Here is a 22,500-nt window from a genome sequence, read left to right as displayed (position 1 = left end):
AGGTGTGAGGGGTTTGACTTCAGAGCTGAGACCAGAGAAGCACAGCCTTCCTCTGTGACTAGACAGCCTGACAGCCTGCAAAGAGTCAAATCATATTAAAACCACACTGCTATTCTTTTTTGGTTTAAATAGTGGCAGTATATTTTTTATACATTTGCAGATACATCAGTGTCCTGAAACCTGCCATATCTATTCATAAATTAATGTATCATTATTAGAAATTATCATAATATTGCTTGTAGAGAGAAACATGTATAGTACACATATTGAGTAGACTGACCAGAGCAGTTTAAAAAGCAGTATCAGTCAAAAGACAGACAGTGAGGTATCAGATTTACCGTAGATTGTATTGAGTATACAGTCCACACCATATCTATTTTGACAGTGAAGCTAACATTTTAAAAGTGGCTCTATACTCCAGCATATTGGATTTGAGATCAAATGTTTCATATGAGGTGACAGTATATAATGTCACCTTTTATTTGAGTGTATTTTAATACATATCTGTTTCACCATTTAGAAATTAAAGCACTTTTTTCTGTGAGTAGATAACATGTTTCTAAACACTACTAAAGTAATCCTGATGATGACATGATTAAGAAAAATCATGAATGAATCATGAATAATAATGAGTGAGAAAGTTACAGAGGCTACAACAAAACATGCTAACCTCTCACCATTACCAATAACAGAGGGGGTATGATCCTTGTTCCTCTGTAACTTTCTCATTCATCATCATTCATGATTCATTCGTGATTATTCATAATCATGGTATCATCCACATGAATGTAGAAGTCTTCAGAAACATCTTCTATTCTTACTGACAATACAAGTGAAGTGACTCCAAAATGACAGGACATTATTCACCATTCAGTTTCTATTGGGAAAAACATCATCCAAAACACAACCAAGACAAACTGCAAATGTATTCAACAAGTTTGTAGAATCACAAGCTTGATGTAATCACTGTGGGTAAGGAATATGGGACCAAATACTAAATGTATGACTACTTTAAAACAATATAAGTGAATATGTCCAAATTAATAAGACTTTTCCAAATGGGAGAACTAGATACGTAAAGAGGTTTCATTTCTAAACGGTAAAAAATATGGGACCAAATACTAAACTTTTGACTAAATTAATCCTAGTGTGTGTGTTTGTGTGTCCAGGTTGTTTGTGTGTCCAGCGTTGTGTGTGTGTGTGTGTGTGTGTCCAGTGTGTATGTTTGTGTCCAGTGTGTGTGTATGTCCAGGTTGTGTGAGTGTCCAGTGTGTGTGTATGTGTCCAGTGTGTGTCAAGTGTGTGTGTGTGTGTCCAGTGTGTGTGTGTCCAGTGTGTGTCCAATGTGTGTGAACCAAAACAAACTGCAAATGCATTCAACAAGTTTATAGAATCACAAGCTTGATGTAATAATAATAATATAATATGCCATTTAGCAGACGCTTTTATCCAAAGTGAGTATGTGTCTAGTCCCCCTATTTGAAGAAGTCAGAAGTATTCTGACCAATTCACTTATTGTGTTTTAAATAATAATAATATGCCATTTAGCAGATGCTTTTATCCAAAGTGACTTACAGTAATGTGTGCATACATTTTTGTGTATGGGTGGTCCCGGGGATCGAACCCACTACCTTGGCGTTACAAGCGCCGTGCTCTACCAGCTGAGCTACAGAGGACCACATGAATCACTGCAGGTAAGGAATATGGGACCAAATACTAAACTTATGACTACTTAAATTTATTTCAGAACAGCGCCGGAGAAGATGGCTGCCGTTTTACAGCCCTCTAACCAATTGTACTATTATGTGTGTTTTTCCGCGTTATTTGTCATTTATTTTGTACATAATGTTTCTGCCATCGTCTCTTATAACCAAAAAGAGCTTCTGGATATCAGGACAGCGATTACTCACCTGCATTGGACGAAGATTTTTTTCTTCAACGAGGCGGCCGCGAAGGATATCATACAGACACCCGACAAGGCCCAAATCCCCGTCATTCGCGTGAGGAAGAGACGGAGATATCGCGGACGCAGATCCGGGTGCCTTGTAAGGATCCGACGGCGAGCGAGTAAACTGCCTCTTCCATCAATCCTATTAGCCAACGTTCAAGCTTTTGAGAATAAAATGGACGATTTAAGATTACAGTTATCCTACCAACGGGACATTAAAAACTGTAATATCTTATGTTTCACGGAGTCGTGGCTGAACGACAACAATGATAACATTCAGCTAGCAGGCTATACGCTACATCGGCAGGACAGAACGGCTGACTCTGGTAAGACAAGGGGTGGCGGTCTGTGTATATATGTAAACAACAGCTGGTTCACAAAATCAAATACTAAGGAAGTCTCGAGGTTTTGCTCTCCTGAGGTAGAGTATCTTATGATAAGCTGTAGACCACACTATTTACCAAGAGAGTTTTCATCTATATTTTTCATAGCTGTCTATTTACCACCACAAACCAATGCTGGCATTAAGATTGCACTGAATGAGTTGTACAAGGCCATTAATCAACAGGAAAACGCTCATCCAGATGCAGCGCTCCTAGTGGCCGGGGACTTTAATGCAGGGAAACTTAAATCCGTTCTACCTAATTTCTACCAGCATGTTAAATGTGCAACCAGAGGGAAAAAAACTCTAGACCACCTTTACTCCACACACAGAGACGCATACAAAGCTCTCCCTCGCCCTCCATTTGGCAAATCTGACCATAACTCTATCCTCCTGATTCCTGCTTATAAGCAAAAACTAAAGCAGGACGCACCAGTGACTCGGTTAATAAAAAAGTGGTCAGATGACGCAGATGCTAAGCTACAGGACTGTTTTGCTGCACAGACTGGAATATGTTCTGGGATTCTTCAGACAGCATTGAGGAGTTTACCACATCAGTCACTGGCTTCATCAATAAGTGCATCGATGATGTCGTCCCCACAGTGACCGTACGTACATACCCCAACCAGAAGCCATGGATTACAGGAAACATCTGCACTGAGCTAAAGGGTAGAGCTGCCGCTTTCAAGGAACGGGACTCTAACCCGGACGCTTATAAGAAATCCCGCTATGACCTCCGACGAACCATCAAACAGGCAAAGAGTCAATACAGGTCTAAGATTGAATCATACTACACTGGCTCTGACGCTCGTCGGATGTGGCAGGGCTTGAAAACTATTACAGACTACAAAGGGAAGCACAGCCGCGAGCTGCCCAGTGACACAAGCCTACCAGACGAGCTAAACCACTTCCAAGCTCGCTTCGAGGCAAGCAACACTGAAGCATGCATGAGAGCACCAGCTGTTCCGGATGACTATGTGATCACGCTCTCCGTAGCCGATGTGAGTAAGACTTTTAAGCAGGACAACATTCACAAGGCCGCAGGGCCAGACGGATTACCAGGACGTGTACTCCGAGCATGTGCTGACCAACTGGCAAGTGTCTTCACTGACATTTTCAACATGTTCCTGACTGAGTCTGTAATACCAACATGTTTCAAGCAGACCACCCTAGTCCCCGTGCCCAAGAACTCTAAGATAACCTGCCTAAATGACTACTGACCCGTAGCACTGACGTCTGTAGCCATGAAGTGCTTTGAAAGACTGGTCATGGCTCACATCAACAGCATAATCCCAGAAACCCTAGACCCACTCCAATTTGCATACCGCCCCAACAGATCCACAGATGATGCAATCTCTATCGCACTCCACACTGCCCTTTCCCACCTGGACAAGAGGAACACCTATGTGAGAATGCTATTCATTGACTACAGCTCAGCATTCAACACCATAGTGCCCTCTAAGCTCATCACTAAGCTAAGGATCTTGGGACTAAACACCTCCCTCTGCAACTGGATCCTGGACTTCCTGACGGGCCGCCCCCAGGTGGTAAGGGTAGGTAACAACACATCTGCCACACTGATCCTCAACACGGGGGCCCCTCAGGGGTGCGTGCTCAGTCCCCTCCTGTACTCTCTGTTCACCCATGACTGCATGGCCAGGCACGACTCCAACACCATCATTAAGTTTGCCGACGACACAACAGTGGTAGGCCTGATCACCGACAACGATGAGACAGCCTATAGGGAGGAGGTCAGAGATCTGGCCGTGTGGTGCCAGGACAACAACCTCTCCCTCAACGTGACCAAGACAAAGGAGATGATTGTGGACTACAGGAAAAAAAAGAGGACTGAGCACGCCCCCATTCTCATCGACGGGGCTGTAGTGGAACAGGTTGTGAGCTTCAATTTCCTTGGTGTCCACATCACCAACGAACTATCATGGTCCAAACACACCAAGACAGTCGTGAAGAGGGCACGACAAAGCCTATTCCCCCTCAGGAGACTAAAAAGATTTGGCATGGGTCCTCAGAGCCTCAAAAAATTCTACAGCTGCACCATCGAGAGCATCCTGACTGGTTGCATCACCGCCTGGTATGGCAACTGCTTGGCCTCTGACCGCAAGGCACTACAGAGGGTAGTGCGTACGGCCCAGTACATCACTGGGGCAAAGCTTCCTGCCATCCAGGACCTCTATACCAGGCGGTGTCAGAGGAAGGCCCTCAAAATTGTCAAAGACTCCAGCCACCCTAGTCATAGACTGTTCTCTCTGCTACCGCATGGCAAGCGGTACCGGAGTGCCAAGTCTAGGTCCAAAAGACTTCTCAACAGCTTCTACCCCCAAGCCATAAGACTCCTGAACAGCTAATCATGGCTACCCGGACTATTTGCACTGCCCCCCCACCCCATCCTTTTTACGCTGCTGCTACTCTGTTAAGTATTTATGCATAGTCACTTTAACTCTACCCACATGTACATATTACCTCAACTACCTCAACTAGCCGGTGCCCCCGCACATTGACTCTGCAACGGTACCCCCCTGTATATAAGCCTCCCTACTGTCACTTTATTTTACTTCTGCTCTTTTTTTTCTCAACACTTTTTTTGTTGTTGTTTTATTCTTAATTTTTTTGTTTAAAATAAATGCACCGTTGGTTAAGGGCTGTAAGTAAGCATTTCACTGTAATGTCTGCACCTGTTGTATTCGGCGCATGTGACCAATAAAATTTGATTTGATTTGATACAATATAAGTGAATATGTCCAAATTATGGAGAGAAATGGGAGAACTAGACACATAAAGTGCTTTCATTTCTAAACAGTAACACAGATATGTATGAAAATATCCTCAAATAAAAGGTGACATTCTGTACTGTCACCTAATATGAAACATTATATCTCAAATCCAAAATGCTGGAGCATAGCACCAAATGTAAAACTGCAAGCTTCACTGTCCAAACACATATGGTGTGGACTATGTGTGCCTGGTAAACACATGTGGATCTGGTGAACAGTTATCACTTGTTGACCAACTACAGGAATACTGACCTCAGAGTCTCCAGTTTACAGTGGGGATTCCCCAGTTCAGCAGAGAGCAGCTCCACTCCTGAATCCTTCAGGTCATTGTTACTCAGATCCAGCTCTCTCAGGTGTGAGGGGTTTGACTTCAGAGCTGAGACCAGAGAAGCACAGCCTTCTTCTGTGAGTCCACAGCCTGACAGCCTGCAAAGAGTCAAATCATATTAAAACCACACTGCTATTTTTTATGTTGAGTAATTTTCTTTCTGTGAGTAAACAACATGTTTCTAAACACTACTAAATGAATCCTAAGGATGCCATGATTGAGAAAGATCATGAATGAATCATGAATAATAATGAGTGAGAAAGTTACAGAGGCTACAACAAAACATGCTAACCTCTCACCATTAACAATTATTAACATAAAATAAAAGGTGACATTATATAATGAATCATTCAATCTGAAATCCAAAATGCTGGAGCATAGCACCAAATGTAAAACTGTAAGCTTCACTGTCCAAACACATATGGTGTGGACTATGTGTGCCTTGTAAACACATGTGGATCTGGTGAACAGTTATCACTTGTTGACCAACTACAGGAATACTGACCTCAGAGTCTCCAGTTTACAGTGGGGATTCCCCAGTCCAGCAGAGAGCAGCTTCACTCCTGAATCCTTCAGGTCATTGTTACTCAGATCCAGCTCTCTCAGGTGTGAGGGGTTTGACTTCAGAGCTGAGACCAGAGAAGCACAGCCTTCCTCTGTGACTCCACAGCCTGACAGCCTGACAGAGAGATCATCATGATTTCACAAACTGTTAATTTAACACCAGTAGTGTAGAAGGACAATGGCAGATGCATTTGGTTTATTCTCTTAAACAACATATAGATTCATCTTCCGTCTCCTAGAATTGTATGGTCATATTGTTATACTAATGTGAACATCAATGCATTGATTCAATATGTTTTTCAATAATACATATATTTCTCTAAACTGAATTTTTCTTCCTGATGATTAGAACTTAAATGTCATTTTATGTACTCACAGAGCAGCTCTGGAGGCTTTGACCACTGGCAGCAGCCTCAGAAGACCTTCCTCTGATCTGGAGTATTTCTTCAGGTCAAACACATCCAGCTCCTTTTCTGAAGTCAGCAACACAAAGACCAGAGCTGACCACTGTGCAGGTGACAGTTTGGCTTCTGAGAGACTTCCTGATCTCAGGAAGCTTTGGATCTCCTCCACTAGAGAATGGTCGTTAAGTTCATTCAAACAGTGGAACAGATTGATGCACCTCTCTGGAGAGGGATCCTCCCTGATCTTCTCCTTGATGTACTTGACTGTTTCTTCATGGCTCTGTGAGCTGCTTCTTGTCTTTGTCAGTAGACCTCGTAAGTGCTTCTGATTGGACTCCAGTGAGAGGCCCAGAAGGAAGCGGAGGAAAAGGTCCAGGTTTCCCGTCTCACTTTGTAAGGCTTTATCCACAGCACTCTTGTAGAAGGTAACTTTACGCTTGTGTCTGATCCTCACAGAAAAGTTCCTGGACGTTGATTGAGGTTCATCCATTAGATTCTCATTGTTGTTGATGAATGAGATGAACACATATACAGCAGCCAGAAACTCCTGAATGCTCAGATGCACGAAGCAGTACACCTTGTCCTGGTACAGCACACATTCCTCTTTAAAGAGCTGTGTGCACAATCCTGAGTACACTGAGGCTTCATTGACATCAATGCCAGCCTCTTTCAGGTCCTCTTCATAGAAAATCAGATTGCCATTCACAAGCTGTTGAAAAGCCAGTTTTCCCAGTGACAGAATGCTCTCTTTATTCCAGTGTGGACCTGTCTCTTCTTTCCCAAGATACTTTTCATTCTTATGTTTGGTATGAAACTCCACAAGGTGTGAGTACATCTCAGTCAGAGTCTTGGGCATCTCTTCTCCCTGGTCTGTACTCATTCTGTGTTCAAGGACTATTGCAGAAATCCAACAGAAGACTGGAATGTGGCACATGATGTGGAGGCTCCTTGATGTCTTTATGTGTGAGATGATTCTGCTGGCCAGGTCCTCATCACTGAATCTCTTCCTGAAGTACTCCTCCTTCTGTGGGTCATTGAAACCTCGTACCTCTGTCACCTGGTCAACACACCCTGAAGGGATCTTATTGGCTGCTGCAGGTCGGGTAGTTATCCAGAGGAGAGCAGAGGGAAGCAGATTTCTCTTGATGAGATTTGTCAGCAGAACATCCACTGAGGTTGACTCTGTGACGTCACAACAGATCTTGTTCTTCTGGAAGTCTAGGGGCAGTCGGCACTCATCCAGACCATCAAAGATGAACAGAACTTTGTACTTGTCATAGTTGGAGATTCTTGATTCTTTGGTTTCCATTGAGAAATGATTGAGAAGTTCAATCAAAGTGTGTTTTTCCTTTTTCATCAAATTCAGCTCCCGAAAAGGGAATGAAAATACAAATTGGACATCCTGATTTGCTTTTCCTTCAGCCCAGTCCAGAATGAACTTCTGCACAGAGACTGTTTTTCCAATGCCAGCGACTCCCTTTGTCAGCACAGTTCTGATAAGTGTGTCTTGTCCAGTTAAGGGTCTGAAGATGTCGTTACATTTGATTGCAGTCTCTGGTCTTGCTTGTTTCCTGGTTGTTGTCTCAATCTGTCTCAGCTCATGTTCATTATTGACCTCTCCTGTTCCACCCTCTGTGATGTAGAGCTCTGTGTAGATCTTATTGAGAAGTGTTGGGTTTCCTTGTTTAGCGATCCCCTCAAATACACATTGAAACTTCTTCTTTAGATTAGATTTGAGTTCACGTTGAAGAATCACAGCACGCTCATCTGAATCTAGAAATAACACAGAGGATATTAATATTTCATCTGTTTTAATGCCTACAGTATTGTAAGGCTGTCTTATAAAGTTTAAATTCTAATCATTTATTCTCTTAACTGACTGTATAAATCTGTAAATGTTTTCATAATGCATTACAGACTGGTGTGACTGATTTATATCATTATTGGTATTATTGATGGCATTAATAATGTTGTCTCTCTCTCTCTCTCTCTCTCTCTCTCTCTCTCTCTCTCTCTCTCTCTCTCTCTCTCTCTCTCTCTCTCTCTCTCTCTCTCTCTCTCTCTCTCTGTCTAAATTAATCACCACAACACATCCCTGCTGCTACTTGATGAGGTCACTAGGTGTTGTGTTAAGGCTGCTACAATATCATTGAGTTACACAGCTACTTTAGCTGTACTTTAGCTACAGCTTTTAAATGTTCTAAAACAGCATTCAACATGAGGCAGACAGCTCTTACTTTTCTCCAGTGTGTCAGCAAGCTCCTTCTGGTTCATTTTCCTCAGGACGTGCAGTGTGATCTTCAGAGCCCCCTCTCTGGCACTGCTCTCCTGCTTCTCATCTTCAGCATCCACCACTTCCTTATCCTGCTTCTGACTCTCAAAGCCTTCTGGGAGTTCTGGACTAAGAATCCTCTTGAACATCTTCAGCTCGTTCTTCACAAATGTCATAATATTCTCTTCAAGCAACTGAAATAAATCAAGTAAATAAGTTAAGCAAGAGACTAAATGCTTTCTCATGAACACATGAATGAATGATTGACAGAACAACTTTACCTGAGGTAAACAAAAACAAATGTACATAACAGGACCACATACACTGAATATGGAGGCCAGGTCTGTTTGATGACTCTGGGAAGACTGACCACTGAGAATCTCTGACTCTGATCTCTCCTGTTGGTTTCTGTGGACAACACATGAGATTACATCTCCTCATCCAGGGAGTGCACACACACACACACACACACACACACACACACACACACACACACACACACACACACACACACACACACACACACACACACACACACACACAGGGAGGGAATGTAGTGTTGGTTTAATATTGTTTCAGGTCTATGAAAATTGAAAAAAGTATTAGCCTATGGATTATGAAAACAACAAAAATAAATGGGAAAATGGGAGAGGAGAAATGACTAGAGACAGTGTTGTTTAACTCACTGACCATGACCCATGAGTTCTTCTTACCTTTGTTCAGTAGAAAAGTCTCCATCTCTAAACTTCATAGGTTGATCCATAGACTGGTCACTCTTCATGGACACACAGCTGGGTACAGGGGAGGCTGGTCTCTCCTGCTTTATTGGACTTCAACACAACAGAGACAAACATTACATCTCTCATCTACTCTGAGCTCAGATGGGGAAACAAGAGTTTCATTCCAAAATGCTATTTATCCATTTTCAGAAATGTTCGTAAATTAGCTTTTATTGCTTAATTCAATTATTAAACCTTTATAAAAGGTGTCTAAAGTGTGAAATTGTGTTTTTTACATTGGATAAAAGTAGAGACTCAGCTAGAAAAAGGTATATCATACACTACAGTTGAGGAACAATGGGAAAGTAATTCTGCTTTGAAAGATGATCAACTTGTGCCCTCAATTTTGAGAAAATGGCCTTTGAAAGTTTTGGTTCACCTACTGGAGAGCTCTTCTTTATCTACAGTGGTGTTACTTTGGCAGATAATGTCACCCATCTAAATAAATAGTTTTTTAAATATATATAGTTAACTAAATGTATGGTGTTTTTGGTTTATGTCAGTTTCATTGTTTGTTATGCTATAAATGGTTATGTTATGGTTGTAAGTGGTAGAATTAACTAGAAAATGTCATATTTAAAAATTCGGAGTAATTACTACTTTAGTAAGGATATGCTTTATTCAGTACTACTGCAGTTACTAAATAATTCCAATAGATGGCAGCATAAGACCACAAATGACATTTCAGAAGGTTAGTTTAGTTTTCTCTGACTCTGATCTCTCCTGTTGGTTTCTGTGGACAAAACATGAGATTACATCTCCTCATCCAGGGAGTGCACACACACACACACACACACACACACACACACACACACACACACACACACACACACACACACACACACACACACACACACACACACACAGGGAGGGAATGTTGTGTTAGTTTAATATTGTTTCAGGACTATGAAAATGGAAAAAAGGATTAGCCTATGGATTATGAAAACAACAAAAATAAATGGTAAAATGGGAGAGGAGAAATGACTAGAGACAGTGTTGTTTAACTCACTGACCATGACCCATGAGTTCTTCTTACCTTTGTTCACTAGAAAAGTCTCCCTCTCTAAACTTCATAGGTTGATCCATAGACTGGTCACTCTTCATGGACACACAGCTGGGTACAGGGGAGGCTGGTCTCTCCTGCTTGATTGGGCTTCAACACAACAGAGACAAACATTACATCTCTCATCTACTCTGAGCTCAAATGGGGAAACAAGAGTTTCATTCCAAAACGCTATATATCCATTTTCAGAAATGTTGGTCAATTAGCTTTTATTGCTTAAATCAATTATTAAACCTTTATAAAAGGTGTCTAAAGTGTGAAATTGTGTTTTTTACATTGGATAAAAGTAGAGACTCAGCTAGAAAAAGGTATATCATACACTACAGTTGAGGAACAATGGGAAAGTTATTCTGCTTTGAAAGATGATCAACTTGTGCCATCAATTTTGAGAAAATGGCAGTTGAAAGTTTTGGTTCACCTACTGGAGAGCTCTTCTTTATCTACAGTGGTGTTACTTTGGCAGATAATGTCACCCATCTAAATAAATAGTTTTTTAAATATATATAGTTAACTAAATGTATGGTGTTTTTGGTTTATGTCAGTTTCATTGTTTGTTATGCTATAAATGGTTATGTTATGGTTGTAAGTGGTAGAATTAACTAGAAAATGTCATATTTAAAAATTCGGAGTAATTACTACTTTAGTAAGGATATGCTTTATTCAGTACTACTGCAGTTACTAAATAATTCCAATAGATGGCAGCATAAGACCACAAATGACATTTCAGAAGGTTAGTTTAGTTTTCTCTGACTCTGATCTCTCCTGTTGGTTTCTGTGGACAAAACATGAGATTACATCTCCTCATCCAGGGAGTGCACACACACACACACACACACACACACACACACACACACACACACACACACACACACACACACAGGGAGGGAATGTTGTGTTAGTTTAATATTGTTTCAGGACTATGAAAATGGAAAAAAGGATTAGCCTATGGATTATGAAAACAACTAAAAGAAATGGTAAAATGGGAGAGGAGAAATTAGTAGAGACAGTGTTGTTTAACTCACTGACCATGACCCATGAGTTCTTCTTACCTTTGTTCACTAGAAAAGTCTCCCTCTCTGAACTCTATAGGAGGATCCATAGACCGGTCACTCTTCATGGACACACAGCTGGGTACAGGGGAGGCTGGTCTCTCCTGCTTGATTGGGCTTCAACACAACAGAGACAAACATTACATCTCTCATCTACTCTGAGCTCAGATGGGGAAACAAGAGTTTCATTCCAAAACGCTATATATCCATTTTCAGAAATGTTGGTCAATTAGCTTTTATTGTTTAAAGAAATGATCAAACCACTACAAGGCTTTATAAAGGCGTCTAAAGTGGGTAATTTCCACTTTAAAATGTCAGACTTGATTTTCCCTGAGGAAAAATTTATGAACCCCTACAGAAAATATCCCTTAATTATAATCCACCTAAAAATACACATTTGCTGTTGCCACAGGATTATTTTCCTGCTGTGAGAAACAGGGTCAAATTAAGATATGGCATCTGTAAATGCATTCATCTTAAGGTAGCTAGGTGAGACAACTACGTATCACAGTCAAATATACAGGATACGAACAATACATTCCAGCTAAACAATGCTTTTAAATCACATCTCAAATCTACAATAGTTACATTGAAGGTACCTATTAGTAATCATTTCTGATGAAAAAACACAAATGTGATTTTCTTTCTCCTATATAGCACTTTGGAATATAATTTCTTAAACAATATTGTCAGCTCACCTCTTAGTTTTGGTGTCATGTTCCCCAGAGAGACTCATTTTAGAGACAGGGCCCCCCTCCTCTCTCTCCCCAGAGAGACTCATTTTAGAGGCAGGGCCCCCCTCCTCTCTCTCCCCCAGAGAGACTCATTTTAGAGGCAGGGCCCCCTCCTCCTCTCTCCCCAGAGAGACTCATTTTAGAGGCAGGGCCCCCCCTCCTCTCTCTCCCCAGAGAGACTCATTTTAGACCACTGACCCCTACACAGAGATGCAGCATGTTGGTTGTGGTGAACACAGTGACAACTAATTATTGAACGTACATTATTCTCTTTTACTCATGATCTCTTAGAAATAAAACAGTTTACTAACAGACACATCCAAACAGTCAGGTGATTTAAAGCAATTACTTTTTCTAGCCCAATGACTACTCCACCAGGCCTGAAAACTAGGCCAAAACATATATTTTTCCCTGATAGGCCTACATCTTATTTCAGATAGCCTCCAGTAGCCTGGGCAAGATGTAGGCAAGATGTAAGCTGAATGATTTAGCAGCTTGCTTAGTTCAAATTGACAGATTCATTTATTTAACATGAATAGCAAGACGATGTTGAGGTAGGAAGTGCTTCTGTTGCCCAGTTGCCTGCTGGAATAGGCTACTGAGGATGGGGTCGTAATTTCAATCAATGAATCAAATATTAATAATATGGATATGAACTGAATAGGTCCATGCCTGTCAACAACAGCCAGGTTATTTCTTTACCTGTATCCTAATCTGGCTGAGTGTTACCTTCAATCTAATGCATTCTAACATCTGATCAGCAATTGCAATAGAACTGTGACCATGGTGACACTTGATAACTTCCAATTGAATTAACTAAACACGGCCGTTATTAATTACATAATAACACAAGGCTACAACAACAATAAACTGAAGTTAAAGGCTATTTATTACATCTGTTTGCCAGCTCCAGGTTGGCTACACAAGTGGCACAAAATGATTTGCATCGACTCCAGTCAATTCAACATATTTATAGTATAAAACGGTAGACTACAGTAGCCTAGACAGGCATAACAATGAATAGGCTACTTGATGGTCAACAGATCTATCATTCTCCACATTTAATGTCAGTTTCATTGTGGAGTTTTCCTCATAACAGAAGCACATGTTGGAGTTCCATAACTTCCATTTTCAAAATGTCAAATTTCCACTCGCGAAACCCAAGAACTGAGTGTAAAAACCTTCGCATGATATGGTTTTCCATAAGCAAAGTCGACATTAACCCATATGAAAATGCATCAAATTCCCTTTCAGGATCCATATTTTGGTATTTTTAAGGTAAATGATGAAGACCGCTGTCTGTTGAAACGTTGGTTATCAGGTTATTACATTATTTCATCTGAGCTCATATAGTGAGACTCTCCTTTTATTTTACAGGTGTTCTCCTCTGTTAGCCAGCACCTCTCCTAAACAGGTGTTCTACTCTGCTACCCAGCACCTCTCCTAAACAGGTGTTCTCCTCTGCTAGCCAGCACCTCTCCTAAACAGGTGTTCTCCTCTGCTAGCCAGCACCTCTCCTAAACAGGTGTTATACTCTGTTAGCCAGCACCTCTCCTAAACAGGTGTTCTACTCTGCTACCCAGCACCTCTCCTAAACAGGTGTTCTACTCTGCTAGCCAGCACCTCTCCTAAACAGGTGTTCTCCTCTGTTACCCAGCACCTCTCCTAAACAGGTGTTCTACTCTGCTAGCCAGCACCTCTCCTAAACAGGTGTTCTACTCTGCTACCCAGCACCTCTCCTAAACAGGTGTTCTACTCTGCTAGCCAGCACCTCTCCTAAACGGGTGTTCTCCTCTGCTAGCCAGCACCTCTCCTAAACAGGTGTTCTCCTCTGCTACCCAGCACCTCTCCTAAACAGGTGTGCGTTTCTTTTGCCTCCAGTTTAAGGTAAAGGACACCTGACTTTATATTTAAAGCCTTTTGGAATCAACATTTTACACTAAAGAAGAACTGATATTTCCTGCGGCCAGAAAAGGCTCTGCATGGTAGGAATGGCCCAGCAGCACTCCAACACTAGTTTGGTGAATTCCAAATGTTCCCTTTATTCTAGATTATTAACCTGAAATACTCACTTTACTTTCAAACTGCGTTGCAGTTTAGAGATTAAACTATGAGCTGCTCTGTCATCTCAAAATGGCCCCTGTACAGATACTTTGTTATTTTCAGTTTCAACTGCAGTCATGGCCTCACCCCTTTATATACCAATAGTAACCAGAGGGTGGCGCTAACAGTCAGTTGCATGTGATTGCAGTAACTCCTGACATTGTGCCAAATCTTGCTAAATTTTTTTTTATAGTGCTTCTTCAAGACATCTCTTACATTATTTTAGCTAAACTTATAATTTACTCGAAACCAGATTTAGCTGTTTTTTTCTCTCCAAAAAACGATTTACTGTAGGCCTATAATAATTGTTAACAGTCCTCAAATAAACTGTCTTCAAATATCTGATGATTAGTTGAATCAGGTGTGTAAGTCCTGGGCAAGAACAAAAGGATTGAGAAACCCTGAGATAAACATCAAACCATATCATTGAAAAGCTCCTGCACCATCTTCACCAGACGTTTTGCTGATAACAAAACCCAAGACCTGAGCATGTGTAAAAACCTTGGCATGATATGGTTTTCCATAAGCAAAGTCAACATTAGAATGCAGTTTAAACCACCTCCGACAGAATGTATCTAACGTGCTCTAGAGAGCCTAAAGTAGTTTTCCTGTGATTTGTCACCTTATTTCTTGATGTGCATCAGTTCTACAGCGTTAATATGTTTTATGGAATAAGGGTTGTAAAATAGGTGTCTCCATAATGACAATGATAATAGTCTACCTTATAACACATAGACCTACTGATTAGTTTCCACTTTGAAAACTGCTGTCTGTCAGCAACTAAGCTCAAGTAGCAGTTCTACTAACTAGTAATATCTCATTCCAGGTATTCATTCTCTTACTCTGTCCATTAGAATAGATTATTGTTCAGAAATACTTACTTTATTTTTCAGTTCTCTCCATATAGTGTTTTCTGCTCTGTCATCTCCAAATGGATCCTGTACTTTCAGTTTCAGCTCAGTCGCCTCCCCACCCTGATAATCAAGTGTTTTATTGGTATCTTCCACTACATGGCAGTTAACCCGTGCTTTAACAGCGACCACTTTTACATGCACACCAATATCCCGATATTATTCAGGATACTTCAGTATTCTGTTTTTGAGTTGATGCATGTACACATCTTATCCCTGTTACAGATGTTTCTGAGGTCTGCTCAGGCTCAGTTTCACATATCATATGTGATTATGTTTTCATCTGATTGTCAAACAAATCCCCTCAAAAAGTAGGCCACCTGTGCAGCTTGATCCAGTCAGCCAGATCCTGTGCAAAATGTCCAAATGTCATCGGTTTGAACGGTTTAATAAGGTTGATAAGGTTGAAAATACTGTTTGCATAATAGTGTCAAAAATAACACCTTACAATCTCATTCACATTATCTCAAGAGATACTGAAATGAATAACCTTTATCCACCCCTGTTCCCGAGACAAAATTAACATTTGTTGTATCATTTAAATGCCAGAAATCCATAATTCTGCAGGAGTTCATATTATATTAGGTTACAGGCCTACAGTCAGTGTCCAGATTTCAGTTACTATTCCATTTAACCCATATGAAAATGCATCAAATTCCCTTTCAGGATCCATATTTTGGTATTTTTAAGGTAAATGATGAAGACCGCTGTCTGTTGAAACATTGGTTATCAGGTTATTACATTATTTCATCTGAGCTCATAGAGTGAGACTCTCCTTTTATTTTACAAGTGTTCTCCTCTGTTAGCCAGCACCTCTCCTAAACAGGTGTTCTCCTCTGTTACCCAGCACCTCTCCTAAACAGGTGTTCTACTCTGCTACCCAGCACCTCTCCTAAACAGGTGTTCTCCTCTGCTACCCAGCACCTCTCCTAAAGAGGTGTTCTACTCTGTTACCCAGCACCTCTCCTAAACAGGTGTTCTCCTCTGTTACCCAGCACCTCTCCTAAACAGGTGTTCTACTCTGTTAGCCAGCACCTCTCCTAAACAGGTGTTCTACTCTGTTAGCCAGCACCTCTCCTAAACAGGTGTTCTACTCTGCTAGCCAGCACCTCTCCTAAACAGGTGTTCTACTCCGCTAGCCAGCACCTCTCCTAAACAGGTGTTCTCCTCTGTTAGCCAGCACCTCTCCTAAACAGGTGTTCTACTCTGTTAGCCAGCACCTCTCCTAAACAGGTGTTCTCCTCTGTTACCCAGCACCTCTCCTAAACAGGTGTTCTACTCTGCTACCCAGCACCTCTCCTAAACAGGTGTTCTCCTCTGCTACCCAGCACCTCTCCTAAACAGGTGTTCTACTCTGTTAGCCAGCACCTCTCCTAAACAGGTGTTCTACTCTGTTAGCCAGCACCTCTCCTAAACAGGTGTTCTACTCTGTTAACCAGCACCTCTCCTAAACAGGTGTTCTCCTCTGTTAGCCAGCACCTCTCCTAAACAGGTGTTCTACTCTGTTAGCCGACACCTCTCCTAAACAGGTGTTCTACTCTGCTACCCAGCACCTCTCCTAAACAGGTGTTCTCCTCTGTTAGCCAGCACCTCTCCTAAACAGGTGTTCTACTCTGTTAGCCAGCACCTCTCCTAAACAGGTGTTCTACTCTGCTACCCAGCACCTCTCCTAAACAGGTGTGTTTCTTTTGCCTCCAGTTTAAGGTAAAGGACACCTAACTTTATATTTAAAGCCTTTTGGAATCCACATTTTCCACTAAATAAGAAGTGATATTTCCTGGGGCCAGAAAAGGCTCTGCATGGTAGGAATGGCCCAGCAGCACTCCAACACTAGTTTGGTGAATTCCAAATGTTCCCTTTATTCTAGATTATTAACCTGAAATACTCACTTTACTTTGAAACTGCGTTGCAGTTTAGAGATTAAACTATGAGCTGCTCTGTCATCTCAAAATGGCCCCTGTACAGATACTTTGTTATTTTCAGTTTCAACTGCAGTCATGGCCTCACCCCTTTATATACCAATAGTAACCAGAGGGTGGCGCTAACAGTCAGTTGCATGCGATTGCAGTAACTCCTGACATTGTGCCAAATCTTGATTCCATTTTTTTATAGTGCTTCTTCAAGACATCTCTTACATTATTTTTGCTAAACTTATAATTTACTCGAAACCAGGTTTAGTTGTGTTTTTTTCTCTCCGAAATATGATTTACTGTAGGCCTATAATAATTGTTAACAGTCCTCAAATAAACTGTCTTAAAATATTTGATGATTAGTTGAATCAGGTGGGTATATGCTGGCCAAGAACAAAAGGATTGAGAAACCCTGAGATAAACATCAAACCACATCATTGAAAAGCTCCTCCACCATCTTCACCAGACGTTTTGCTGACAACATGTAGGCCTACTGATTAGTTTCCATTTTGAAAACTGCTGTCTGTCAGCAACTAAGCTCAAGTAGCAGTTCTACTAACTAGTACTATCTCATTCCAGGTATTCATTGTCTTACTCTGTCCTTTAGAATAGATTATTGTTCAGAAATACTTACTTTATTTTTCAGTTCTCTCCATATAGTGTTTTCTGCGCGGTCATCTCAAAATGGATCCTGTACAAAAGAAACATTTACTTTCTGTTTCAGCTCAGCCCCCTCCCCACCCTGATAATAAAGTGTTTTATTGGTATCCTCCACTAGATGGCAGTAAACACCTGCTGTAACTAGACTACGACTATGTGTTCGGTTTCATACATGCAGTTTCCCAGAGGAGGAGTGCTGATCTAGGATCAGGTCCCCCCTGTCCATTTAATCTGTTTCATTATGATCTAAAAGGCTAAACTGATCCCAGATCAGTACTCCTACTCTTTATGAATACTGTCACAGGTGACTCCTCAAGATGAGGCTCATGATGTATAAATTATATACTTTAAAAAAAAATCTTTACAGAAATTGTATTTAAACCAAGGAAGTTTGAGTTAGTAGCGATGAATTTGCATCTGTCAGCTGCTCTAAACCTATGTGATTGGATGTTATAGACCCCCATCTGAACAGTTTCTTTCCCCATGCTGTGGCCCTCACCAACTGGTCATCTGGTCCATAGAGACTAAAGGACTATACACTCTATGCTGCACACCATATCAAGCCATCTCTGAACTGTACACTACCATCTGGCCCATAGAGACTAAAGGACTATACACTCTATGCTGCTCACCACATCAAGCCATCTCTGAACTGTACACTACCATCTGGTCCATAGAGACTAAAGGACTATACACTCTATGCTGCTCACCACATCAAGCCATCTCTGAACTGTACACTACCATCTGGTCCATAGAGACTAAAGGACTATACACTCTATGCTGCTCACCACATCAAGTCATCTCTGAACTGTACACTACCATCTGGTCCATAGAGACTAAAGGACTATACACTCTATGCTGCTCACCACATCAAGTCATCTCTGAACTGTACACTACCATCTGGCCCATAGAGACTAAAGGACTATACACTCTATGCTGCTCACCACATCAAGCCATCTCTGAACTGTACACTACCATCTGGTCCATAGAGACTAAAGGACTATACACTCTATGCTGCTCACCACATCAAGCCATCTCTGAACTGTACACTACCATCTGGTCCATAGAGACTAAAGGACTATGCCCTCTAAGCTGCTCACCACATCAAGCCATATCTGAACTGTACACTACCATCTGGTCCATAGAGACTAAAGGACTATGCCCTCTACGCTGCTCACCACATCAAGCCATCTCTGAACTGTACACTACCATCTGGCCCATAGAGACTAAAGGACTATACACTCTACGCTGCACACCACATCAACAGGGTTGTAGTGGAAGGTAAACTCTCTTACACACCTTTTTCTTTGCAAAATAGCGTTTACTCAACTTTGTATTTTGTTCAGTCTTGTTTCCCACTTTTTATGCGTACCCAGCATTAAGCCTAAATCCCATCGCGGAAACCAGGCCCAGGTTGGTCAGCATGATAAAGAATCATATCTCAAGCCTGCTCTGTCTATTGAATGTCTGACGACGACTTAACTTTATAATAGTTCTGTGTAGCCTAGACTTACCAGAGTCTGCCCGTCTTTCCTTCAAATCAACACATTTATCCTACGTCTAATGTTGCCGAGAAATGTGCGCCACAGTTTCAACAGCCATATTGTAACTGCGTAGGCTACAAACGTACTTTCACTTTCATATGAGGAAAACACAGAACTTCTGACTGCACTGGTGTAGGATAATAATATGACAGAACCCGGTGAGTTTGTGATCCTTCTACTAAGTAGTAATACTGTCATTCAAGGTATTTATTATCTTACTCTGTCCTTTAGACTAGATTATTGTTCAGAAATACTACATATTTTTTTATCTCTCCATATAGTGTTTTCTCCTCTGTCATCTCACTTTATATAACAACAGTAACCAGAGGGTGGAGCTAACAGTCAGTTGCATGCGACAGCAGTAACTCATCACATTGTATTGAATCTTGCTTCAGTTTTTTTTTAGTACTTCTTCTTGTTACATTATTTTAGCTAAACATATAATTTACTTGAAACCAAATTTAGTTGAGCTTTTTTCCTTTAATGTGAATTCCTGTATGCCTATAATAAAGTGTAAACAGGCCTACAAATCCAAAATGTTTTTAATTTGAGAATGTTCATTTGTATGCCTCAAATATTAAACTGTCTTAAATTATCTGATGATTAGTTGAATCAGGTGTGTAAATGCTGGGCAAGAACAAAATGATTGAGAAACCCTGAGATAAACATCAAACCCTATCATTTAAAAGCTCCTCCACCATCTTTACCAGACGTTTGACTGATAACATGTGATAACACTTTGAAAACTGCTGTCTGTCAGCAACTAAGCTCAAGTAGCAGTTCTACTAACTAGTAATATCTCATTCCAGGTATTCATTCTCTTACTCTGTCCATTAGAATAGACTATTGTTCAGAAATACTTACTTTATTTTGTACTTCTCTCCAGACAGTGTTTTCTGCTCTGTCGTTTCAAAATGGATCCTGTACAAAATAACAACTTGACTTTCTGTTTCAGCTCAACTGTCTCCCCATCCTGATAATAAAGTGTTTTATTGATATCTTCCACTAGATGGCAGTAAACACCTGCTGGTACTTTTTGTCCCATTGTCTGAAGAAGCCTATTGTGGTGAAACGTCAGGAGTACGTTTTTTTTTTAGAATCTTTTAAATGAGCCACATGGATGCTAACTGGGGACTCAGCTAAAACTAGACAAATACACCTTTTTATTTTGGTATTTTGGGGACCAAATAAATGTATACCTACAGTGGACAATTCCCAGCAAAAGCATGGAGCTCCAACTCTCTAGTGGAGAATAGAGGGAGTATTCCCCTTGGAGAATCCAGAGTGGCTCACTGAAGAAAAAACATATTGGAGAATAACAACAATCTCAATCTGAAGCTACAAAGAAAAAAGGGGGAATTCCTCTGAAAATCAGGAACACCATTCTTCCTCCTGCCCCACCTATTGTCCCTGTATGAATATTAGTTGGCATCTAATTGAAGAACATACTGCTTTATAGATCCCAGCCTGACAAACAATTGTTTGGGCCTTACTTTGAGCACTTGCACTGTGCCTCCATTGAGTCTCCATGTGTCAAGCAGTACAGAGAAACGCCCTCTAGATGACAGCAGAGGCCTGCTCTTGGATCCACCCTGTCTAACCACCAGTTTAGTGACCTTGTTCCATCAATATGTCCATACTACTTCACAACCGATTTGAGGTCTTGACCAGCAATGTCCCATTGGGCTCAACCAAGCCGAGAGTGAGGTTCTAGAAAGAGGACTGACTTTCATACCAACTCCTAAACAGGTGGACTGCGGGGGAGCTCCGGAGGGATCTACACTTCCATCATAGAAGATTGAAGTTATTAGATCATTTTGATTATGAAACAAATTTTCCTCATATACTATTTCCAAACCCCTCACATTGGGAACCTCAGTTGGAGTCACTGTCAGAAACTATACAGACTGTTATACGTAGGGATGTGGCTTCCTTTTCACAATTCAGAACCAGACCTGTATATCAGCTTAACCTTACACATTTTTCAAAAAATCAAGCTCTAGAAACATTGAACATCAATCAGAATATAGTGATTAAACCAGCAGATAAGGGGGCTCAGATTGTTGTAATGGATAAAGTGAATATCTTCTTGAAGCCAATAGACAATAGGATAATGGTAAACACTATGTTCCATTGTCCCACTCAACACAACCGGAAAACACAAAGATGAATCCAGGAGATAGTGAGTAAACTATATGAGGATAAGTACATTACAGATAACCAGATGGTCTATCTTTTTGGGGCAGATTCTCCAAGGCCTAGGCAGTTTTACTTACTGCCTAAAATACATATCTCCTGAGACGTTGGCGGTTCCCTACGGCTGACCAATAGTAAGTGATTGTGTCTCAGAATCTTCCTGTATTGCTGATTATATTGACTTTTATATCAACCCTCTATCCCAGAAACACCCCAGGTATGTTAAGGATAGTTATGAATGCAGGGTTTATTACTATTGTATTACTCTTTATATTAACTTAGCTAATGACTTGTTCTATTGTTGTTGTCAAGAGGTTAACCTGCTAGTCAGCATTTCATTGCACTGTTAACTCCATGTATATGACAAATAAACCACCTTGAACTTAGAAGGGAAGGGGGAGGGCAGCCAGAAAGGGAGGGGAAAAGATGGCCAGCTAAATTACAGTATGTGTCCTCAAATGTTATGTCATCTAAACATCTCACATTAGCTGGAAGAACTGACAAATGAAATGAATCATAGAGGTCTTGTAACTTATTCCATTCTACAGGTCCTTTGTTTTGTCTCATGTCTCTTTATATTCATATACCCCGGGGACCATGTAGCTGTATTGAAATCACCTTGTTTTATAACCTTCTTGTTGCTCAGTGGTACTTCAATTGGCCGGACCATGCCCAATTCTTTCACACAGTAATGCTCCAGCATCCACTCAGAGCTTATGCATCTAATGCATTCCTCAAATACTGCAGAGTTGTTGAGCATGTCCCTGAGATCGTCATGTTCAACCAAGTTTATTTGCTTATTTGTAAGATGAAACCTGAGAGGATCTATAGAGGATATATTTTTGAGACCTTCAATTAGCT

General features: G+C 41.0%; 1 long non-coding RNA gene across 2 annotated transcripts; it reads right to left on the bottom strand.

Annotated features, from left to right (window-relative positions):
• Positions 1-9,062: 9,062 nt before the first annotated feature.
• Positions 9,063-12,298, bottom strand: LOC123489611. 2 transcript variants are annotated; one of them, XR_006660571.1, is made up of 4 exons: positions 12,280-12,298; positions 10,506-10,622; positions 9,404-9,520; positions 9,063-9,098 (listed from the first exon to the last, which is right to left on the bottom strand). It is a non-coding gene; the product is annotated as an uncharacterized LOC123489611 (long non-coding RNA). The 2 variants fall into 2 exon arrangements; XR_006660570.1 differs by lacking the exon at positions 12,280-12,298 and adding an exon at positions 11,582-11,599.
• Between the last annotated feature and the right edge of the window lie 10,202 nt (positions 12,299-22,500).

This window comes from Coregonus clupeaformis, unplaced genomic scaffold (assembly GCF_020615455.1).
Source record: "Coregonus clupeaformis isolate EN_2021a unplaced genomic scaffold, ASM2061545v1 scaf3061, whole genome shotgun sequence".
Classification (NCBI taxonomy): domain Eukaryota; kingdom Metazoa; phylum Chordata; class Actinopteri; order Salmoniformes; family Salmonidae; genus Coregonus; species Coregonus clupeaformis.
Note: the sequence above shows the minus strand (reverse complement) of the source record. Positions and strands in the feature narration are given on the sequence as shown.